Here is a 22,288-nt window from a genome sequence, read left to right on the forward strand (position 1 = left end):
TCTGGCGGCCAGGGACCAATCGCAAGCTGCGCTCCACGAGGCTTGCGATTGGTCCCTGGCCGCCGGACTGACAATCTGGTTGATTGTCAGTTCGGGGGAAGGGTCCAATCCGGACTCTTCCTCATCACAGACAGGGGCCGCCCTTGGGGCCCTTACTGTTTTATTTATTCCTGATGATGATGATGTGCTAGTTTTGCGGATTTTTCTTAGAATGGGAGAAATATGTAAAAATGCAACTCTCCCCTTGTATCCTTTACACTCTTTATATTCCACAGAATGAGGAATATATAACACGGAATGAGGGAGGACGAAGAGCTGTCTAAGTTCTAGGGCTGCCGTATTGGGCATTTTTATGTACAATGTCCACAAATGACTGTGTCATTTCCCACAGCTGTTTTTTCGTTCTGCCCCAAAGAGAACAAGGTAGGAATTAGCTTGTGTCAAGATAGAAATCATACTGAAGCCATCCCTCATTGATTATGTCAATACATCTTTCCCTCAGTATAGTTATAGACCTCTCCAAGGCCTGCTTATCAGATGAATCACCCAATGGGAGAGCGGGCCATGGGTCTGTGGTTAATTAGTGCCCCTTTGAGGATCACACTCAGGACACAAATGTTGGAATGCAGAAGAAGCTTTAATGGGAACAGAAAGAAGCAAGATGTTTGAACAAGAAGCGGGGAATGAAGAAGACAAAGAATATCAACATTGTTAGACATTGCTTTCAGAAAACCAAGAGGCAATATTGCTCTTCATTGTTCATGCAAAAGTTCTTGGATTCATCTTCAAATTCGTGATCGTTGCCATGATGTCCTGCATAGAGTTTCCTCAAGTTCATTCACAGGGTTCAACAGATACTGGAACAACGTCCCAGAAGAGCCCTGTTGGCGATCAATGAACCCCTCCTCAGGCCTAGACGAGAGCCCCAGCCCCAGCCTCCGTAAAGGCCTCCCAGCCCCCCATAGAAGCCTGCTCCTGCCACCCCAGTGCCGCTAATGGCACAGGGAGCGTTGCCTCCCACGGACACGGGTTCCCCGGTGGCAGAGAGGATGGGTCCGGGCAGGGTCACGACACTGGGGGGTGGCTGGATCACGACCTCTGCTGGTGGGATCTGGTTGATGCAGGAAGGGATGACTCCAGCCAGGGTACCCAGGCTGCCGGAAGTTTCAGCGATGGCAGGAGCATTCCAGGTGCCCAGACCATAGCCTAGACCTCCGTGGGCCAAGCCGAGACCCCCGTATCCATAGCCGAGACTCCCATATCCGTAGCCGAGACCCCCGTATCCACATCCAAGAGCTCCATAGCCGAGCCCTGCCGATCCAAAGCCAACACGTGGGGTGGAGGCAACAGAGGGGACGGCAAACTGTGGACCGCAATAGCCAGGCATTGTTGAATGGAGATTTCTGAAATACAACATTAAGGAAAGAATAAAGGGAAGGCTGAGAAAACAATGGATTATGAAATGGAAAACTTGCCTATGGTAATGAGAATGTGACATTGTAATTAATGTTATTATTTTATTTTATTAGCAATCTTTAGATTTATTTCCACTCCCAAGAATGGCTCATGGTGGGTTACCCATTGGTCTGACTTGGGACTTGGGTCCCAGGTCACATAACTGAATCACCCATAAGATGTATTACCCTCATTTGGGCAAGTTGATGTTCCCCCTCCCCAATTGGCCAATGGTGGGGCTGGAGAGGGTGGGACAGGGAAGAGCCCTAGACATTTAAACCATTGACAGTTGAGACAACTCTGGTTTTTAAGGTAAATGACAGGGAGGCGTGGCCAGCTGGCATCATGGCTGAAAAGCTATTTCTCCCATACCTCCATGGTCAAAAGGTTGAAAAAGGCAGGCCCTAAAGTTCTGCACGGAGCCAAATAAAACAGTTTAAAAAATAACCAGTTTAGACCGCTTTATTATATTACAATCGTTGTTCTGCATTTAATATAGTCTGTTGAAAAACTATGTTGCAATCCTCTCTGCATGAAACAATTCATAGCCCTGCCCCCTGTAGTTTTGCCAACTCTGCTTTGTTCTCTAATGCGGCCACTCATCTGCATAACTAAAGATCTTCTCTGCATGGCTAATAGGTCATCTCAGGCAGTCAGGAGAGAAATGGTGAAAAGCATCTTTCAGAAACAACACTTAAAAGACCCTTAAGGTACTGAAGAGACAGTTCACCACGCAGATCAAAATTAGTTTTGCGGAGTAAATTCACTCTTTTGTGAAGAGATCAGAAAAACAACAATGTATTTAGTGAGTTTTCATCAGCTTATCCATCATGCAGAAGAGGCCCTAGCTGTTCTAAGGATAAAAGGAATGAGGTTAATAAATCATACAGTTATCAGTGCCATGGAAGAATGGGAGCATAAAGTAAAATACAGTCATTCAACATGTACGTAGGCTTCAATGCTTGGCATTTAATACCTGTGATGCGAACAGTTCCAATCTTAGCCTACCTTATTTTGTCAACTGCAATTAATTCCCAACTTAGACAAAGAGAGAACCTTAATGGCATAAAGAACTAATTCCCAACTTCCTAGTAAAACTGTTGTCATCTCGAGGCTCCAGCGGGATAATAAATAAATAAATAAAACTGGGGTGAAGCCAAGGGTAGCGATCTGAAATGCCAAATACCAGGGCAACTAAATTATTATTTTTATTATTATTAATTATTATATTTACTGGCTCCCAATTGGATTCCGGATCTAGCTTAAGGTTTTGGTTCTTACCCTTCAAGGCCATATGCGGTCTTGGCCCAGTGTACTTGAGAGACCGTCTCTCCGCCTATACCCCCAAAAGAGTACTACGCTCCACCACTGCTATCTGGCTGTGGATCCCTGGCCCCAAACAAGCATGTTGGTCCTCAATGAGGGCCAGAGCTTTTTTCATCCTGGTCCCCACCTGGTGGAACAAGGTCCCTGAAGAGATCGGGGCCCTGCCCAATCTCCCACATTTCCGCAGGGCCTACAAAATGGAGCTCCTCCACCAGGCATTTGCCTGAGACCGACCACAGGTCCCCCCCACCTCTGGCATCCCCTCCATGGCCTGAAGCAGCCTGACCTCTCTAGGGGGTCTAGCTTGTTATGTTGCTATTGTTGGGATCACTGAAGTTGTTGTTTAGAACCACTGTTGGGTTGTTATTGTTGTATATTGACTATGTTATATGTTGACGCGTTCTATGGAATAAACCTGGCTGGAAGGTGAAATTAGCCCCCTCAGCATTTTAGATGGGAACCAATCAAAAACTCCGGGGCTCCCACCCAGTCTCAACCAAACGCTCAGTTTTGCAGGCCCTGCGGAATTTAAAGAGTCCCACTAGGGACTCTCATCTGGGAGCACATTCCACCAGGTAGGGGCCAGGTCCGAAAAGGCCCTGACTCTGGTCGAGGCCAGGCAGGCCTTCCAAGGCCCCGGGACCTTCAGCAGATTCATCCCCACAGAGCGAAGTGGCATAAGGAGGCAGGCAGTCCTAAAGGTATAGAAAAAAGGAGTATTTTGGAGGCGTACCCTGGTGGCAGCAGCCCTTTAAACATAGCAATGCAAGTTGAGAATTTGTAAAAGAATCCTGTGCTGGAACAGGAGATCGCTTACCTGCTTGTTAAAGGCAGAGAAGGTCAGGGAAAGAGAATCAGGTGAAGCAGATGGAAAAGCGGAAGATCACTCTGAGCTTTTATACTGCTTTGCTGGCGTCCCTATTAGCTAAATTAATCCCCTTTCAGCCCAGACTTCCAATTACCTACAAAGCAAAGGCAGTTTCAGGATGTTTGCCTCAAATTATTTTAATAAGCGCCGTGAGTCAGGCACGGAATTCAGCCATTGTGAGCTTGCAAAATGAGGTGAAATCAAAGAAGCTAGTTGGGCCATCTCTGCAAGTTCCAGCCATTTCACCAGCCAGTTCTCTATTGTGGGTAACTGTTGAGCTTTTCCATTTGGGGGTATATAATAATCTTGCTGCCACTGCTGGGCATAAAAACACCTTTTAGAGATTTTTTTTTCCTAATTACCTGCCTGTTATTCCTGAAAGAAAAGCCGATATTTACACCAGGTTTTCTCAATCAGGGTTTTGTGAAACCCTGGGAATCAATTTTTAATATATTTTATTCATTGGTTAAACATTTATTGGGCGATATGACCATCTATAGTCATGTTGACCTCCCAAAAAAGGCCAGTTATGCTCCTGGAGGGGGTGGGAAGAGGAGGGGCCCCAGATGGACATGTATACTGTTCTCATTCCCAATCATATTCTGTAGGATCGCACCACTTCCCAAACCCTGGAGAACATTTCAATGGTTTTTCAAAGGTGAAAATGTTGAGAAAGGGTGATCAACATTCATCCTGAAAGAAAAGGCAATATCTCATGGAAGCTTTAGGCTAATCCTGCGTTGAGCAGGGGGTTGGTCTAGATAGCCTGCATGGCCCCTTCCAACTCTTCAAGTCTATGGTTTCTTGTTTTAGTACTAACTGAAATCCCCTTATAGATTTTTTTTCATAGATTTAGAGAGGGAAAAGGAACTCATGGTTTTTGGATTCAATGAATAAGGAAACAAAAGATTTCGCGAAAAAGAGAAAAAATGAGAGTTTTTTAATTCTATACATTGTAAAGTAAGTGGTAAGCCATTGACCATTTATGCACTGGAGGTTTCAGGCTGGGCTGCACGCTGGAGTTTTAGTCATGGCAGGTTGCCCTACCTCTTCCTGCAACCACATGGGGGAACATTTGGCCTGGTGCACCTCATCTGCCCCCTATTTGTGCTCCTGCACAGGAGCTGGGGCAGTGAAGTTCCCAGTGCATAAACGGTCATTGTGGTGCAGGGGTTAAGAATCATAGAATCATAGAATCATAGAATCATAGAATCATAGAATCATAGAATCATAGAGTTGGAAGGGGCCATACAGGCCATCTAGTCCAACCCCCTGCTCAACGCAGGATTAGCCCTAAGCATCCTAAAGCATATGAGAAGAGAAAATCGGAAGCCTTCTCTTTATATATCTTCATCAACCAGCCCTCTATTGTGGGTAATGTTGAACTTTTCCATTTTTGCTACAATTGTCAGATAAAAACCAAGTTCCATGGCTTTTTTGTAGTCGTCCTAAATGAAAAGTCCTTAATCCTGAAAGAAAGAAAGAAAGAAAGAAAGAAAGAAAGAAAGAAAGAAAGAAAGAAAGAAAGAAAGAAAGAAAGAAAGAAAGAAAGAAAAGACAATGTCTAAAATCAGAAGTCTTTCTGTTGACCTCTTTTTCTTACATTTTTCCCTTTGGTTTTCCTTTGTCACCCTATCACTCACTGTTTGCAGTTCCAACAAGGACTGAAGTAACTCCCCCCCCCCCCAAAAAAAATTTTTTTTACCTCAGTCCCCTGTTTACGCCTATCATATCAAGACCCACTCTCTGTGCCCTGAACTGCAGAATGGAGGCAAGACCAGAAGGATTCACCATTCGTCAGCATTTTCCCAGCAAGCCATCTCTTATTCATCCAGAGTTTGAACTGCACTATCGAATCATTTAGTCAAGGCTGTGGTCTTCCCATTTGCAATGTATGGCTGCGAAAGTTGGACCATAAGGAAGGTCGAGCGTCAAAGAATTGAGGCTTTTGAACTCTGGTGCTGGAGAAGACTCTAGCGAGTCCCTTGGACTGCAAGGCGAACAAACCGGTCAGTCCTAGAGGAGATCAGCCCTGACTGCTCCTTAGAAGGCCAGATCCTGAAGATGAAAGTCAAATACTTTGGCCACCTCATGAGAAGGAAGGACTCCCTGGAGAAGAGCCTAATGCTGGGAGCGATCGAGGGCAAAAGAAGAAGGGGACGACAGAGAATGAGGTGGCTGGATGGAGTCACTGAAGCAGTCGGTGCAAACTTAAATGGACTCCGGGGAATGGTAGAGGACAGGAAGGCCTGGAGGATCATTGTCCATGGGGTCGCGATGGGTCGGACACGACTTCGCACCTAACAACAACAACTCGAATCATTTTGAATAGTTTAATCTGTTTTTTTATTCATCTGCTGAGGCATTTAAGGCTTTTATTATTGTTTTTTTTATGATGTTGCTTGATGAATTCCATTGATTTAATCAGCCGACTGAAAGTTTTAACATTTACACTGAATGGATTTGCTGCTTGAAAATATTTGATTTTTTAAAAATTAATTCTTGAATCCAGGCTGAATTTTCTGTTAATGGAAGGGACTTTAGTTTGCATCATTAGATATTTCATTGGATATGGCAAGGAATTGCTTATGAGCCATGATAGCAAAATGGAGACTTGTCTCTTCGCTTTGATGCCTCCCATCACCCTGATTCCCTCTCCCCTCCCTTCCGCAGTAAGAAGCTTCCCGGGCCACAAGCTTGTGGCCTGGGAAGTTTTTTACTGCGGGGGGGGGTGGGGAGAGGGAGCCGCGGCCCGGCGCCATGGCCTTCGCAGCCCGACACCGGGCCGTAGCCCGCAGGTTGGGGACCACTGCTCTAATGCACTGATTTTCCAAAAATTGTCTTTCTGGAAGAGAGGGAACAATTTGGGGGGACATGGCAGACTGCCCACAGCAGGGGATAGCATATAGTCTTTCTTCCTCTCCCCCAGTGACCTGATTGGTTCATTGGAGACTTTCTGTTCCTTCAAACACACTTCCTTTCTGCTTGCCTCCTGAACAGACAGTTTGAATGAAAACAACAGTTAGCTGAACTATTAGGATTTTACCTCTCTCCTCTTTCTATAAATATTGTTATGTTGTATTTTTAACTTGTGTGAGCTGCTTTGAGGACTTGGAGAAGGGTGGCAGATAAATACAGTCAATAAAATGGGCACAGGAGAGAAATGGCAAGTGATGTCAACTACATGAAACATTGGAGGTGAAATTGACAGCTTCTTGTTGGAAAGAACATCCACGGATCATGGAGGGGAAAGCAAGGAGCATGGATTGACACTGGGGGAGTATCTCAGAGGGGTCCATCCAACGTAGCAAGCCTTGGGGAACACTGGACAGTGGAACTCATAGGACGTGCAGCTGCTGACTAGCAGTGCTTCATGCTAATGGGGATAATTCTTTCTTGGAAGAACGCCTACATCATAAGGAAAAGCCTGATCTGTATCTTGCATTCCGGGCAGGTGTTCAAAGAAACTAGAAGGGCTTACACCCGTTTTAGGAAGAAACCCATTATGCCATGTTGAGTACAAAGGAATACTTTTGACCATTATCTGCATACACATTAAATGACTCTCCAGGATACTGTATACGTCTAGACTTATCCTAAACTGCTTCCTTTCATGGAAACCTTCTTCTCTGTGGTGTCCATCCCTCGAGATAGTTTTGGGAGCTTGGAGATGTACTAGTGAGTAGAAATCCTTCCCAAAGCCCAGATTCCCTCCCTGAGACCCCTTCATTTTCTCCAGCTGGGGCCATTGCAACATAGGCCCATAACAGACAGGCATTCATTGAATTATCCCAATTAAGACCCAGAAATGGAAAACCATGGCCAAAGATGTGGGCATGGTGAAATGGATTATGGATGACATGTTCAAGTGACTCTTCCACCATGAACAAAGTTTGAGTTCAATAGCAACTTTAAGGTATATATAAGAGTATCTGACACCTTAAATGAAACCTTGTTTTCTTCATAGGACATTGTTCTGCTCCTTCAGACCAACTCACCACACTCTGTCTTCCGTCATGGTTCCTTATAAAATACTGGAATCCTTCTACCCAGCTTGCAGTAGGCTTCATCCCACAAAGTTGTTTTTTTGTTTTTTAGTTGAGATACATAAAGGAACTCAAAAGTTGAGCTATGAAACAATATCAAATTTAAACAATTATTTATTAAAGTGCACCAATGTTAGGTTAAAAACAAAGTAAAAACCATATTAAAAAAAAAAACTATACGATCTAACTGCACACGAATAAACCAAATGTGTTTCGACCCTACTGGGTCTTCCTCAGTGGTCAATATTATTGAATAATGTGTCAGAATCATAGAATCATAGAATCATAGAGTTGGAAGGGGCCATACAGGCCATCTAGTCCAACCCCCTGCTCAACGCAGGATCTTGTTGGAAAGAACATCCACGAAAAAAACTGACACGCATGAGATGCACTCCCTGTGCAGAGTAAAACACTAGCTGAGAGGGTGTTCCTAGATATCACATATCTTAGAAGGTTGTGCTTCAAAAAGAAATATTATACCAGCCTTTGTTGGGGCTATACCTAACAGATTTCCCTTGACCATAAAACTATACTCCATAATTGGTTTTAGATAAGAGTGCATTATTCAATAACTAGAAAATCAGCCCGCTGTACTCTAAATACAGTGGGCGCTAGTGGCTCGTTCGCCCCCTCCCCAAGGGCGCAGCTTACCTCAAGGCAAGGGGGGCCGGAGTCCAAGTGGGTCATTGATTGGGTGCGGTGGCCAAAAATGATGGGGGCAAGCGGCTTCTGCTGGGCACAGGCGGTCCCTCGCGGCCGGGAGAGAGTGGCTGGGCCCAGCGGAAGCCAGACAGGAAAGGGGGCGGGCAGCGGAGGCTTCTGCCGGGCCCAGGTGTTTCCTTGAGGGAGCGGCTGGGGCCGGCAGAAGGCTCATGATGAAGGGACCCGGGGTGGGAAAGGAGCAGGGACGTAGCGTCTTTGACGCTGCGTCCCTGACACTGCGTCCCTGACGCTGCGTCCCTGCTCTTTTCCTTAGTGGGAGGAGAAGGCGGCGTGGCCCCCCAGAGGACTCACCGCATCGGCTGGCAGTCCATTCTATGCGGTGATTCCCTGGGCGGGCGAAGCAGCCAATGAGGAGCCGCGCTTTGCGCGGCTCCTCATTGGCTGCTTGAGCCGGGATGGACAGTCGGAGGGGTCAATCGGGAGCCGCTTCACGGCTCCCGATTGGCCCCTCCGAGTTTTTGTCCCGGACAGGGCCCGCCCTAAATCCTCCCACACAGCCCTTACTCTATTATTCAGTCCGCGGTGCGCTGCGCTGCGGGGCTATTTAAAGATATTGACCACTGAGGCAGGGGCAAAATTAGGGCTGTTGGGTGGATGGGGTAAGGTTTCATAACGAAATTATAATAGTATAGTCCATTGTAACCTTAAAGAATGCACAAGGGCATTGTGCCATTTGGTTGTTCTGTTTTTTATCACCACTATTGTCTAGGTTAGAGGCTAGATGTGAAGTGTATTAGTAGAGTGTGAATTCCAGTGGAGAGCCTTTGCTGTTCCCGATCACCATGCTGACATTAATTCTAAGCTTTACTTGGCTTGTACGTAATGTCTTCCCACTAAGTGGAATCTTACAACCAGGGACTTACAGCCAATCTTACAGCCAAGGGACCAAGCCCTATGAAGATAGGTTGAGGGACTTGGGAATGTTCAGCCTGGAGAAAAGGAGGTTGAGAGGGGACATGATAGCCCTCTTTAAGTATTTGAAAGGTTGTCACTTGGAGGAGGGCAGGATGCTGTTCCCATTGGCTGCAGAGGAAAGGACGCGCAGTAATGGGTTTAAACAACAAGTACAACGATATAGGTTAGATATCAGGAAAAAAAATTCACAGTCAGAGTAGTTCAGCAGTGGAATCGGCTGCCTAAGGAGGTGGTGAGCTCCCCCTCACTGGCACTCTTCAAGCAAACGTTGGATACGCACTTTTCTTGGATGCTTTAGGATGCTTAGGGCTAATCCTGCATTGAGCAGGGGGTTGGACTAGATGGCCTGTATGGCCCCTTCCAATTCTATGATTCTATGATTCTATGAATTTTCATACCCAAAATTGTTGGTGGGGGGAACCTGGGGGGTGGTGGGGGTTGAAACAGAATGGAATCTCTTTTATGTCAGTCGTAGCAAAATAAGTAGCATTGGTACCTTCATTGTTTTTAACAATAAAGGAACTTTTTCCTCGGATAGAGTTTCCTTACTGAAAAGCAATCGGCTGAAACCTCATACCATGTGTGCATGAACTGGTACCCTCACAGCAATACTTTTTGACTTACCCTCATATATTCAGCAAACTTGTATGAAAGGTCATCAAATGACTTTGAGGAAACCCAGCATCTAAGCACATCAGTACTGGAATGGGGGAAAGAAAATCTAATACAGAGAAAAGGACAGCCATTGCTCGCTGCCACTTGGGAATCGGGGAAATCACAGAGCATGGAACCATTCGGTGACATCTAGGGAAAGAAACACTTTAACAAACAAACAAAGCAAACCATTAGAACTTCCATTACTATGACCGCCAAGAAAGAACAAACAAGCCGGGTATTTTGCCAAAGAATGACAACAAGAAGATCAAAGTGCTGGAAATTATAAGAAGCTTTGTCTGGAGCGGACAGCCAATTAAAGTCTTTTGATAAACATTTCTCACTTATTAAAACAACTTGAGTTGTACACAAATTAGTCTGGGTCTCTTACAAATGAACGCCTTCGGCACAAAGGGGTGGATGCGAACCTGTTGAAAGGCCAGCAGGGGACACAGACTGGATGGTATAAAAAGGCTCTTAGGGTTGGGATCTTCCAACACTTCACCTGATTCACCTTCCTTCTCTTGACTTTGGCTCTTTGGTGAGAGAATCTTCGTGAAGGCTTGTTAGGGGAGGAGGGGAGAGCAAGAGATGGGGAACATTGCAGCTCAGCAGTCCAGAAGAGGAAAGAGCAAAGGGGGGTGGGAGAAGGACATAGCATGGCTTGAAGAAATGAGGCTGGAAGAAGGTTCTTGGAGATGAGGCTCCAAAGGCAGACCAAGAGTAGAATGGAAGAGAAGGAAGGATTTCTGAAGAGGGCTATAGTTTTCCTGGTTCTGAAGCATAAGTGTGTTCATGTGGCTCAGGGTGTAGGGATTCAGCCAGCCCATCCTTGAGGGATTCAGGGTCATGTGGTTGGAGAGGAAAGGTGGAAGTAACAACACTGGAATATTGTGTTCAGTTTTGGGCACCCCAGTTGAAGAGGGATGCAGACAAACTGGAGGGTGTCCAGAGGAGAGCAATAAAGATGGTGAGGGGTTTGGAGACCAAGCCGTATGAAGGAAGGTTGGGGGAGCTTGGTCTGTTTAGCCTGGAAAGGAGACAACTGAGAGGGCATTTGATAACCATCTTCAAGTATTTAAAAGGCTGCCATGTAGAGGACGGAACAGAGTTGTTCTCTCTTCGCCAGGAGGGACGGACCAGAACCAATGGGATGAAATTAATTCAAAAGTGAGAGATGGGGAGAATTGCAGCTCAGCAGTCCGGAAGAGGAAAGAGCAGAGGGAGTGGGAGAAGGACATAGGATGGCTTGAAGACACAAGGCTGGGAGAAGGTTCCTGGAGATGAAGCTCAAAAGGCAGACAAAGAGTAGGAGGAAGTATTTCTGAAGAGGGCTATAGTTCTCCTGGTTCTGAAGCATAAGGGTGTTCTTGCGACTCAGGGTGGAGGGGTTCAACAAACCAATCTTTGAGGGCTTCTGGGATAATGTGATTGGAGTGTAAGGCCATGTGGTTGGAGAAGAAAAGTGGAACTATACTTTTGGTGGAAAACTTCAGTGGGGTAATTAAGGTAGCCCTTGGGAATTATTCTGATATTTCTTGAAAATAGACTGTTGGATTTTGATGGCTTATAGGCACCAGGCATGATTTTGGATGCTGATATATATCGGTCAGGAAACAATCCGCTAGTCAGGATGTCTTTCTTCATGTGTGGGAAGGATGAATTCTAGGAAAGCCAACCACCCAGATGGATCTAGAGATCTTCTGGAATAACTGCAGATCTCCAGATTATGGAAATCAGCTCCCTTGGAGGAATGGACAGCTTTGTAGGGTAGACTGTATGGAATTATGTCCCTGCTGGCATCACGTTCCTTTCCAAACTCCAGCTCACAAGCCTCAATCCGCATATCTCCAAGAATTTCCTAATCTGGAGTTGGACATAGTAAAAAATGGACTCCTTCAAGAATAGCTGAGGGGATATCTATAAAAACAGTGTACATAAGTAATGTTAGACTATTACCCAAAATTTTGTTGCACCCTTGTTGATCTCATGAGCTGGAGAAACAGACCTCTGTCCAATTCCAGCTCCGGAAGCATCAGTGACCTTCATGTTTGGACGAAGCTACAAGAAAGTGAATGCCATATTATAGCAGGGTAAAAGAGAAGAGCTCCTTCTTGTACCCCACTTTTTATTGATCAAAAGATTCTCAAAGCAGCTTTTAGTTGCTTACCTTTCATCATCCCCACAAAAGATTCCCTTTGAGCTAGCTGAGCATAGAAGGGCTCTGAGAGAAGTGGAACAGGCCCAAGGTCACCCAGTTGTCTGCATGGGGAGGAATCAAACCTGATTCTCCAGATCAGAGTCTGCTGCTCTTAATGGCTACACCTGGCTAGCACCAAAAATTGTGGGATTTAATTGAAAGTTAAACTTAAGATGTCTAAACCCAAAGGATAAAAGGCATCCAAAAGGATGGAAACATAAAAATAATCACAACTATTGGCTCATTATATTGTCTTTCAGGTTCACCTCCACCAAACCATGCCTGCCTACTGTGGTCCTCAGTTTGCTGTCCCCTCTGTTGCCTCCACCCCAAGAGTCGGATTTGGGTCTGCAAGGCTCGGCTATGGAGCTCTTGGATGTGGATATGGGGGTCTCGGCTACGGATATGGGGGTCTCGGCTATGGATACAGGGGTCTCGGCTATGGATACGGGGGTCTCGGCTTGGCCCACGGAGGTCTAGGTTATGGTCTGGGCACCTGGAATGCTCCTGCCGTCGCTGAAACTTCCGGCAGCCTTGGCACCCTGGCTGGAGTCATCCCTTCCTGCATCAACCAGATCCCACCAGCAGAGGTCGTGATCCAGCCACCCCCCAGTGTCGTGACCCTGCCCGGACCCATCCTCTCTGCCACCGGGGAACCCGTGTCCGTGGGAGGCAACGCTCCCTGTGCCATTAGCGGCACTGGGGTGGCAGGAGCAGGCTTCTATGGGGGGCTGGGAGGCCTTTACGGAGGCTGGGGCTGGGGCTCTCGTCTAGGCCTGAGGAGGGGTTCATTGCTCGCAAACAGGGCTCTTCTGGGACGTTGTTCCAGTATCTGTTGAAGCCTGTGAATGAACTTGAGGAAACTCTACCCAACGTCATGGCAATGATCAGGAATTTGAAGATGAATTCAAGAACTTTTGCATGAACAATGAAGAGCAATATTGCCTCTTCGTTTTCTGAACGCAATGTCTAACAATGTTGATATTCTTTGTCTTATTATGTCCCTGCTTCTTGTTCAAACATTTTGCTTCTTTCTGTTCCCATTAAAGCTTCACCTGCATTCTAACATTTGTGTCCTGACTGTGATCCTCCAAGCGGCACTGATTTACCACAGACCCATGGCCTGCTCTCCCATTGGGTGATTCATCAGATAAGCAGGCCTTGGAGAGGTCTATAACTATGTTGAAGAGGAGAATGTGCAGGGAAAGCCGATGAGGGATGGCTCCAAGGACGTTTCTATCATCAGTGGCACATTTGTGGCTTGTTCTCTTTGGGGCTGAGCTAGAAAAGGGCTATTGGATAGTTTACTCACTGATATTCATGTACATTAGCGATCCCCAACCTGTGGGCCGCGGACCACATGAGGTCCTTTGACTAATTGGAGGTGGGCCCCGAAGGACGCCTTCTTCCCCCCACCCCGGCAGATTACTTCTTCCCTCCAGCCCTTTACAACACACTTCATTGTTGTGGTGTGTCTGTATCTTATTTTGAAGGGATGTTTAAACATTACCATAGCTATCAGAGAGCGTTAGAGAAGTGGTTGAGAGTAGAGGAGTAAACTACCCCCCACTGGGCCTCAGTAAAAGGCATTGAGTGGTCCCCGGTGATAAAAAGGTTGGGGACCACTGATGTACATTGTCCATAGAAAGGTCTAAAATGGCAGCCCTAGAACTTGGAGAGCTCTTCATACTCCCTCGTTTTGAGTTATAGATGAAGTGGAATATAAAGATCCTGAAGAATAAGTGCTATTTTTATAGCTTTCCCCTATTTTTTAATGAAAAATCTGCTAAAGTCGCACATCAAGTATCACGTTGTTATTATATTAATACATACTAACCTCCCCAAGAAATATGGTCATGTTGATGCCATTGACTTGGTTGAGGACTTGTGTGAGGACCACCAGGGACTTCCAAGGTGGTTCTGCAGAGGAAGGCAATCTACCTCAGTTCCTCCCTTGCCTTGAAAACCACATGGCGGGGGGCTGACACTATAAATTGGCTGTGACTTGGCAGCGTTATACTGACACATGTATCGCCTACTGTGAGTATCATAGAATCATAGAATCATAGAGTTGGAAGGGGCCATACAGGCCATCCATTTCTCCATTCCTCTTAGCAGAGGAGATGCAGGTCTCCAGTGCTTGGAGTAGAAGGTTGACTGGTCACCTCCCAAGTGATGCTTCTAGCTGGAGAAACTTGAAAAGACAACTGTGAATGCCTCATGTCAACAACAATTTTTATTAACTTTCCCAATTCGGTAATACTTTTTTGCTATGGAACAGGTCGGTGACATGACCCTGGGATGCACACCCATGAAGGCCCCAAAACAGATATTTCAAAAGTAGTACCTTTTCCACACCAGGAATGCAGCCTGGTCCCACACTAGAATCATAGAATCATAGAGTTGGAAGGGGCCATACAGGCCATCTAGTCCAACCCCCTGCTCAACGCAGGATCAGCCCTAAGCATCCTAAAGCATCCAAGAAAAGGGTGTATCCAACCTTTGCTTGAAGACTGCCAGTGAGGGGGAGCTCACCACCTCCTTAGGCAGCCTATTCCACTGCTGAACTACTCTGACTGTGAAATTTTTTTTCCTGATATCTAGCCTATATTGTTGTAGTTTAAACCCATTACTGCGCGTCCTTTCCTCTGCAGCCAATGGAAACAGCATCCTGCCCTCCTCCAAGTGACAACCTTTCAAATACTTAAAGAGGGCTATCATGTCCCCTCTCAACCTCCTTTTCTCCAGGCTGAACATTCTCAAGTCCCTCAACCTATCTTCATAGGGCTTGGTCCCTTGGCCCCAGATCATCTTCGTCGCTCTCCTCTGTACCCTTTCAATTTTATCTACGTCCTTCTTGAAGTGAGGCCTCCAGAACTGCACACAGTACTCCAGGTGTGGTCTGACCGGTGCCATATACAATGGGACTGTGACATCTTGTGATTTTGATGTGATGTCCCTGTTGATACAGCCCAAAAAGGAGTGGTCCCATGGCCCATGTTCCCTTGCCATGAGGAAAATGTGGGACTGCATCACACCAGGCATGCGTCCACTCCACACCGGTGTGGTACTCTCAGGGGACATGAGGAAGATTAATGATTAGTGATACAACTAGCAGCTAAAAGTGGAACATTAGTCCTACTAATTTTTGACAATTATAATTTTGAGGCCCTTAGACAACTTTGTGATAATGAGTGATAATAAGTTAAATTCTGGTCCCTCAAGAAAAAATAAAACATCATAAAATTGAGGCCAATAATAGTAAAGCCTCTCAAGAAACTGATGATAAACTGGCATTTTTTGGTAAATGGACATCCAAGAATTCCATTTATATACTTACTAAAATTCATTTTTTACCTGCGCTCCCAGGAGAGTGAATCCATACCTTGATCCAGACCATGGGTCACAGGAAGAGAGCTTCGCTGAGGTAAATAGGAGCCTCAGGAGACAGGCAGGGTAATGCATGCATTGACCCCATGAATGACCTTCTCCATGTCCTTCTGATGTACAGCCAAATTGGATGGGGCAGCCCTCAACCAGAGATCTTGCAGCTGGTTCTAATCATCATCAGAGGAAGCTAGCACAGCTGGACCCCATCTACCCTGACAGGAAGCCATCAAGAGTCCTGATTGCCTGACAGCTGTCAGGGTAGATCACGTCCACCTTGTTAGCATTCAGGGCTTGCAGGAGCTTGCTGCTTCTCTGGTGAGTCTTCTGGAATGGTGACTGCTTTACCAAGGACTTGACACAGTATGGCTGGGTATCAGCTTGGCTGGGTCCAGGCTCCTCATAACCAGATAGGTCAGGCAGCTCCTGGTCTGTGACAAGTGGGTCTCCCGGATCGTCTAGGAGGTCCTCTGTCTCTGGAGTACCCCCTGGTTCCAAATCCGAGTAGGTGGGCATGACACCATCTCACTTCCTCAGGGCCACTTCCTGAAACAGTAGGACCTGGCTTGCCATGTTACTGGCAGTGGAAATCCATGATCAAGTTCAGGCCATGGACATCCATGGGGGGTTCCCATGACCGGTCTTCAGGTCATATCCCTTTGAATCTATGAGGTACTGTAGAGCTCCTCATCGCAAGTGGGAATTGAGGATCTGGTGTATCTTTACTCCTATCTCTTGTCCAGGACCAGATCTGGAGGCTCAGGACCTGTATAATTGGGGCCTGCTAGCTGCTGCAGGACAGACCAGTGGAAAAGTGGGTGTGTTTGAAGGGTGTGGGGTAGTCAGAGGTGATAAGCCACTTTGTTGACCTACTGGACACTTTGTTGACCCCTCATATGGTACTATGAATTGGGCATTATAATTTCTTTGAGGGTCTGTTGGTCCACAGATGTTTGGTGGACAGCCAAACCTTTCTGCCCTGGAGCTGGGTGGTCCCTTGACCCAATGAACATCAGCCTCGGCCTTAAATTGTCCCTGGGCCTCCTTGAGCATCTCCCCCAGCACCTTATAGTGGGCCCAGAGTTTGTCTAGTTCCTCTAGGAGGTTGGCTGCTGCTGAAGAAGATGGGACCACTAGGGAATCTGGAAGGATCTGGGGATGATACCTATAAGTGGCATGGAAGGGCATGCTCTGGGTCAAGGCATGGACTGAGTTATTGTAGGCAAATTCTGCCAGAGGTAGCAGGTCTGCCCAATTGTCCTTCTGATCGTAACTATAACAACACAGTTATTGTTCAGTCATGGTGTTCGCCCATTCGTTCCTCCCATTGGTTTCAGGATAGTGGGCTGGTGACCGACCTTGCCTGGTTCTGAGGGCGGTGTGAGACTCTATTATTCTATGATTCTATTATTCTACAGGCACCCGGGGTCCCTGATGACAGTCCTAGGAGAAATGGATGGTCTGTTTCTGTCATGAACCTCTACTTCCTGACCTGCGGTTTTCGTCTTCTTTGAGGTTGTTTTGTTTCTTTATGCTCTCAGATCTCCCACTGAGTTATGTCACTTCCCTAGGTCCTCTCGGCAGTGTCCTCTCCCATCTCTTCGTTGCATTTCAAAGGCTCATCAGAGAACTTTATTGACTACACATCTTCCCCTCAGTATTAGGCCTCTCAAGGCCTGGTTAGCTGAGGAATCACCCAAACGGAGAGCAGGACATGATTCTGTCGTCAATTAGGGCCGCTTTGAGGATCACACTCAGGACACAAATGTTAGAATGCAGATGAAGCTTTAATGAAAACAGAAAGAAGCAAAGCATCTGAACAAGTAGCGAGGACTTAACAAGACAAAGAATATCAACATTCTTAGACAGTCGCTTTTAGAAAACAAAGAGGCAATATTGCTGTCCATTGTTCATGCAAAAGTTCTTGAATTCATCTTCAAACTCCTGATCGTTGCCATGACGTTGGGTAGAGTTTCCTCAGGTTCATTCACAGGGTTCAGCAGATGCTGCCACGACGTCCCAGAAGAGCCCTGTTTGCGATCAATGAACCCCTCCTCAGGCCTAGACGAGAGCCCCAGCCCCAGCCTCCATAAAGGCCTCCCAGCCCCCCATAGAAGCCTGCTCCTGCCACCCCAGTGCCGCTAATGGCACAGGGAGCATTGCCTCCCACGGACACGGGTTCCCCGGTGGCAGAGAGGATGGGTCCGGGCAGGGTCACGACACTGGCGGGTGGCTGGATCACGACCTCTGCTGGTGGGATCTGGTTGATGCAGGAAGGGTTGACGCCAGCCAGGGTGCCGAGGCTGCCGGAAGTTTCAGCGATGGCAGGAGCATTCCAGGTGCCCAGACCATAACCTAGACCTCCGTGGGCCAAGCCGAGACCCCCGTATCCATAGCCGAGACCCCCATAGCCGAGACCCCCGTATCCGTAGCCGAGACCCCCATATCCACATCCAAGAGCTCCATATCCGATCCCAGCAGACCCAAATCCGAATCTAGGGGTGGAGGCAACGGATGGGACAGCAAACTGAGGACCACAGTAGGCAGGCATGGTTTGGTGGAGGTGAACCTGAAAGACAATATAATGAGCCAATAGTTGTGATATTTTTGTGATTCCAGCCTTCTGGATGGCCTCTAGTCTTTGGGTTTACTCATCTTAAGTTTAACTTTCAATTAAATCTCACATTATTTGAGAGCCAGCTAGTTTTAGACATTAAGAGCGGCAGAATACGATCTGGAGAATCAGGTTTGATTCCTTTCCATGTGACCCTTTCTCAGTTGTCTCAGAGCTCTCCTAAGCTCATCTAGATCACAGGGTGTCTGTTGTGGGGATGATGAAGGGATGCAATTAAAAGCTGCTTTGAGAATCCTTTGGGTAATAAAAAGTAGAGTACAAAAAGTAGCTCTTCTCTTTTACCCTGCTATAATATGGCATTCACTTTCTGGTAGTTTCGACCAAACATGAAGGTCACTGATGCTTCTGGAGCTGGAATTGGACAGAGGTCTGTTTCTCCTGCTCATGAGATCAACAAGGGCACAACAAAATTTTGGGTATTAGTCTACCATTACTTAAATTCACTGCTTTTTAGATATCCCCTCAGCTATACTTGAAGGAGTCAATTTTTTACCGTTTCCAACTCCTTATTAAGAAATTCTTGGAGACATGTGGATTGAGCCTTGTGAGCTGGAGATTGGAAAGGAGAAGGGATGTCAGCAGGGACATAATTCTATACAGTCCACTCTCCAAAGCTGTCCTTTCCTCCAAGGGAGCAGATCTCCACAATGTGGAGATCTGCAGTAATTCCAGAAGATCTCTAGATCCATCTAGGTGATTGGCATTCCTAGAACTCATCCTTCCCACACATGAAGAAAGACATGAATATAAGAACAGGACAGCTTAAACTCCATGTTCTCAGGTCAACTCTGCTTCAAAATTTAACCAAATGTAATGGATTTATCCTAAGTCTGAAACTATGACTCCCAGGATGTAGCCCAGGGCTCCCTGGCTTCCTACCTATATCTAACTTTAATGGACTCAATTGCCAGCTATTCTTGGTATTCCAGTTGAAGTGGGGTGCTGGCTGCTTCCATTGATCTGCATTCTTTCATGGTTGCCACACCTGAAAAAGTGGGTGGAGCCCAGAAGCCTATTCATGTCTCCAACAGCGTCCTTTGTCTCTCCTCACGCATGGCAGATGGTTGCGGGCAGCCAGCTGACATCACTTAAAAGTTGTACAAAGGCTAATCCAGCCAAAGATTTCTAAAATCCTGACTAGACGATTGTTTCCAGACCCATATATATCGTCTTCCAAAAGGATGACGTGCCTATGGACCAAAAGTTAATCTTCTGCTAAAAGAAGAGTGATTGCTGATAAAACATATCATTCTCATAGAATCATAGAATCATACAGTTGGAAGGGACCTCCTGGGTCATCTAGCCCAACCCCCTGCAGTATGCAGGACACTCATAGCCCTATCACTCATCCACTGTCACCTGCCAACCCTTTGAACCTTCACAGAATCAGCCTCTCCGTCAGATGGCTCTCCAGCCTCTGTTTAAAAATTTCCAAAGATGGAGAACCCACCACCTCCCACTGAAAAACCACTCTAGCTGTCAGGAACTTTTTCCAGATGTTGAGATGGCATTTCTTTTGAATTTTCACCCCATTGGTTCTGGTCCATCCCTCCGGGCAAGAGAGAACAACTCTGCTCCATCCTCTACATGGCAGCTTTTTAAATACTTGAAGATGGTTATCAAATGCCCTCTCAGTTGTCTCCTTTCCAGGCTAAACAGACCAAGCTCCCCCAACCTTTCTTCATACGTCTTGGTCTCCAAACCCCTCATAGAATCATAGAATCATAGAATCATAGAGTTGGAAGGGGCCATACAGGCCATCTAGTCCAACCCCCTGCTCAACGCATGATCAGCCCTAAACATCGAAACCTCTGGACACGCTCAAGTTTGTCTGCATCCCTCTTCAACTGGGATGCCCAAAACTGAACACAATATTCCAGTGTTGTTACTTCCACCTTTCCTCTCCAACCACATGACCCTCAATCCCTCAAGGATGGGCTGGCTGAATCCCTACACCCTGAGTCACATGAACACACTTATGCTTCAGAACCAGGAAAACTATAGCCCTCTTCAGAAATCCTTCCTTCTCTTCCATTCTACTCTTGGTCTGCCTTTGGAGCCTCATCTCCAGGAAGCTTCTCCCACCCTCGTGTCTTCAAGCCATGCTATGTCCTTCTCCCACCCCCCTCTTCTCTTTCCCCTTCCAGACTGCTGAGCTGCAAAGCTCCCCATCTCTCCCTCTCCTCTCCTCCCCTAACAAGCCTTCACGAAGATTCTCTCACCAAAGAGCCAAAGTCAAGAGAAGGAAGGCGAATCAGGTGAAGCTGTTGGAAGATCCCAGCCCAGGGAGCCTTTTTATACCATCCAGTCTGTGTCCCCTACTGGCCTTTCAACAGGTTCGCATCCACCCCTTTGTGCCCGAGGCTTTCATTTGTAAGAGACCCAAACTAATTTGTGTACAACTCAAGTTGTTTTAATAAGTGAGAAATGTTTATCAAAAGACTTTAATTGGCTGTCTGCTCCAGACAAAACTTCTTACAATTTCCAGCACTTTGATCTTCTTGTTGTCAGACTTCGGCAAAATATCTGGCTTGTTTGTTCTTTTTCGGCAGTCATGCTAATGGAAATTCTGATGGTTGCATATTTTTGCTACAGAATAGCTGAATGAAGTATGTTCCTTCCCCAAAATGTCATCGAATGGTGCCATGTGCTGTGATTTCCCTGATTCCCATGGGACAGCGAGCAATGGCTGTCCTTTTCTCTGTATTATATTTTCTGCCTCCCCATTCCAGTACTGATGTGCTTACATGTTGGGTTCCATCAAAGTCATTTGATAACCTTTCATACAAGTTTGCTGAATATATGAGGGTAAGTCAGAAAATATTGCTGCCAGGCTACTAGCTCATACACACAAGGTGTGAATTTTCAACCGATGGCTTTTCAGTAAGGAAACTCCACTCAAGGAAAAAGTTTGTTTATTGTTAATATCTATGACGTTACCAGCACTACAACTTTTGCTACGACTGACATAAAAGGCTTTCCATTCTGTTTCAACCTACAGCCTACCCCCAACCCTTTTGGGTATGAAAAGTACCAGGATGTATGATTCCGTTTGGTGGGAAGACATAACATACTAGCCAAGAAAAACTTAGAAATAACATGATCATGGGGACTGGGCAGAACAGAGGTCCTCCCCTGGAATTCACACTCCACTAAAACACTTCACATCTAACCTCTAACCTAGGCAATAGTACTGATAAAAAAACAGAACCGCCAAAAGGCAAAATGGTTAAACAAACAGGGTTTTGACAAATGGATTTATTCCAAACAAAGTTGTTATGCTAAAAAAACAACAACAACAACAACAACAATTTTCTAGCAGGACACACAATGATCATGGGGCCTTATTGTGAAGAAGATTTAAGAAAACTGGAAAGTGCAAGAGAGAGAAAAAGACTAGGAAAGTTGCACTGAGGAATTTTTTCCCCATCCTGACAATGCCCTTGTGCATTCTTTGAGGGTATCATAGGTGCATTCTTTGAGGGCATCATGAGCCAGTTTGGTGTAGTGGTTAGGAGTGCGGACATGCCAGGTTTGATTCTGCGCTCCCCCACATGCAACCAGCTGGGTGACCTTGGGCTCACCACGGCACTGATAAAGCTGTTCTGACCCAGCAGGAATATTATAGCTCTCTCAGCCTCACCTCCCTCACAGGGTGTCTGTTGTGGGGAGAGGAATGGGAAGGTGACTGTAAGCTCCTTTGAGACCCCTTCGGGTAGGGAAAAGTAGCATATAAGAACCAACTCTTCTTCTTCTTCTTCTTCTTCTTCTTCTTCTTCTTCTTCTTCTTCTTCTTCTTCTTCTTCTTCTGTACTATGAGAATTTCATTGCGAAACCTTCCCCATCCACAAAACAGTGCTCATCTTGCCCCTTCAGACTTCTTTTTGTTCCCTAAAAGAACATTTAAAAGTGACATAATTTGAGTCCCTTGAGGATGCAAAAACTGTGGCGTAAATCAAAGAATGAGGAATCCTTCAGGAAATGTTAAAGCAGTCTTTCTCAACTTTGTTATCTAGATGAACACCCTGCTCCTGAAGAGTGGGAACCTTCTCATCAAAATGATGGTCCTCTTCCTCAGG

This window comes from Paroedura picta, chromosome 1 (assembly GCF_049243985.1).
Source record: "Paroedura picta isolate Pp20150507F chromosome 1, Ppicta_v3.0, whole genome shotgun sequence".
Classification (NCBI taxonomy): domain Eukaryota; kingdom Metazoa; phylum Chordata; class Lepidosauria; order Squamata; family Gekkonidae; genus Paroedura; species Paroedura picta.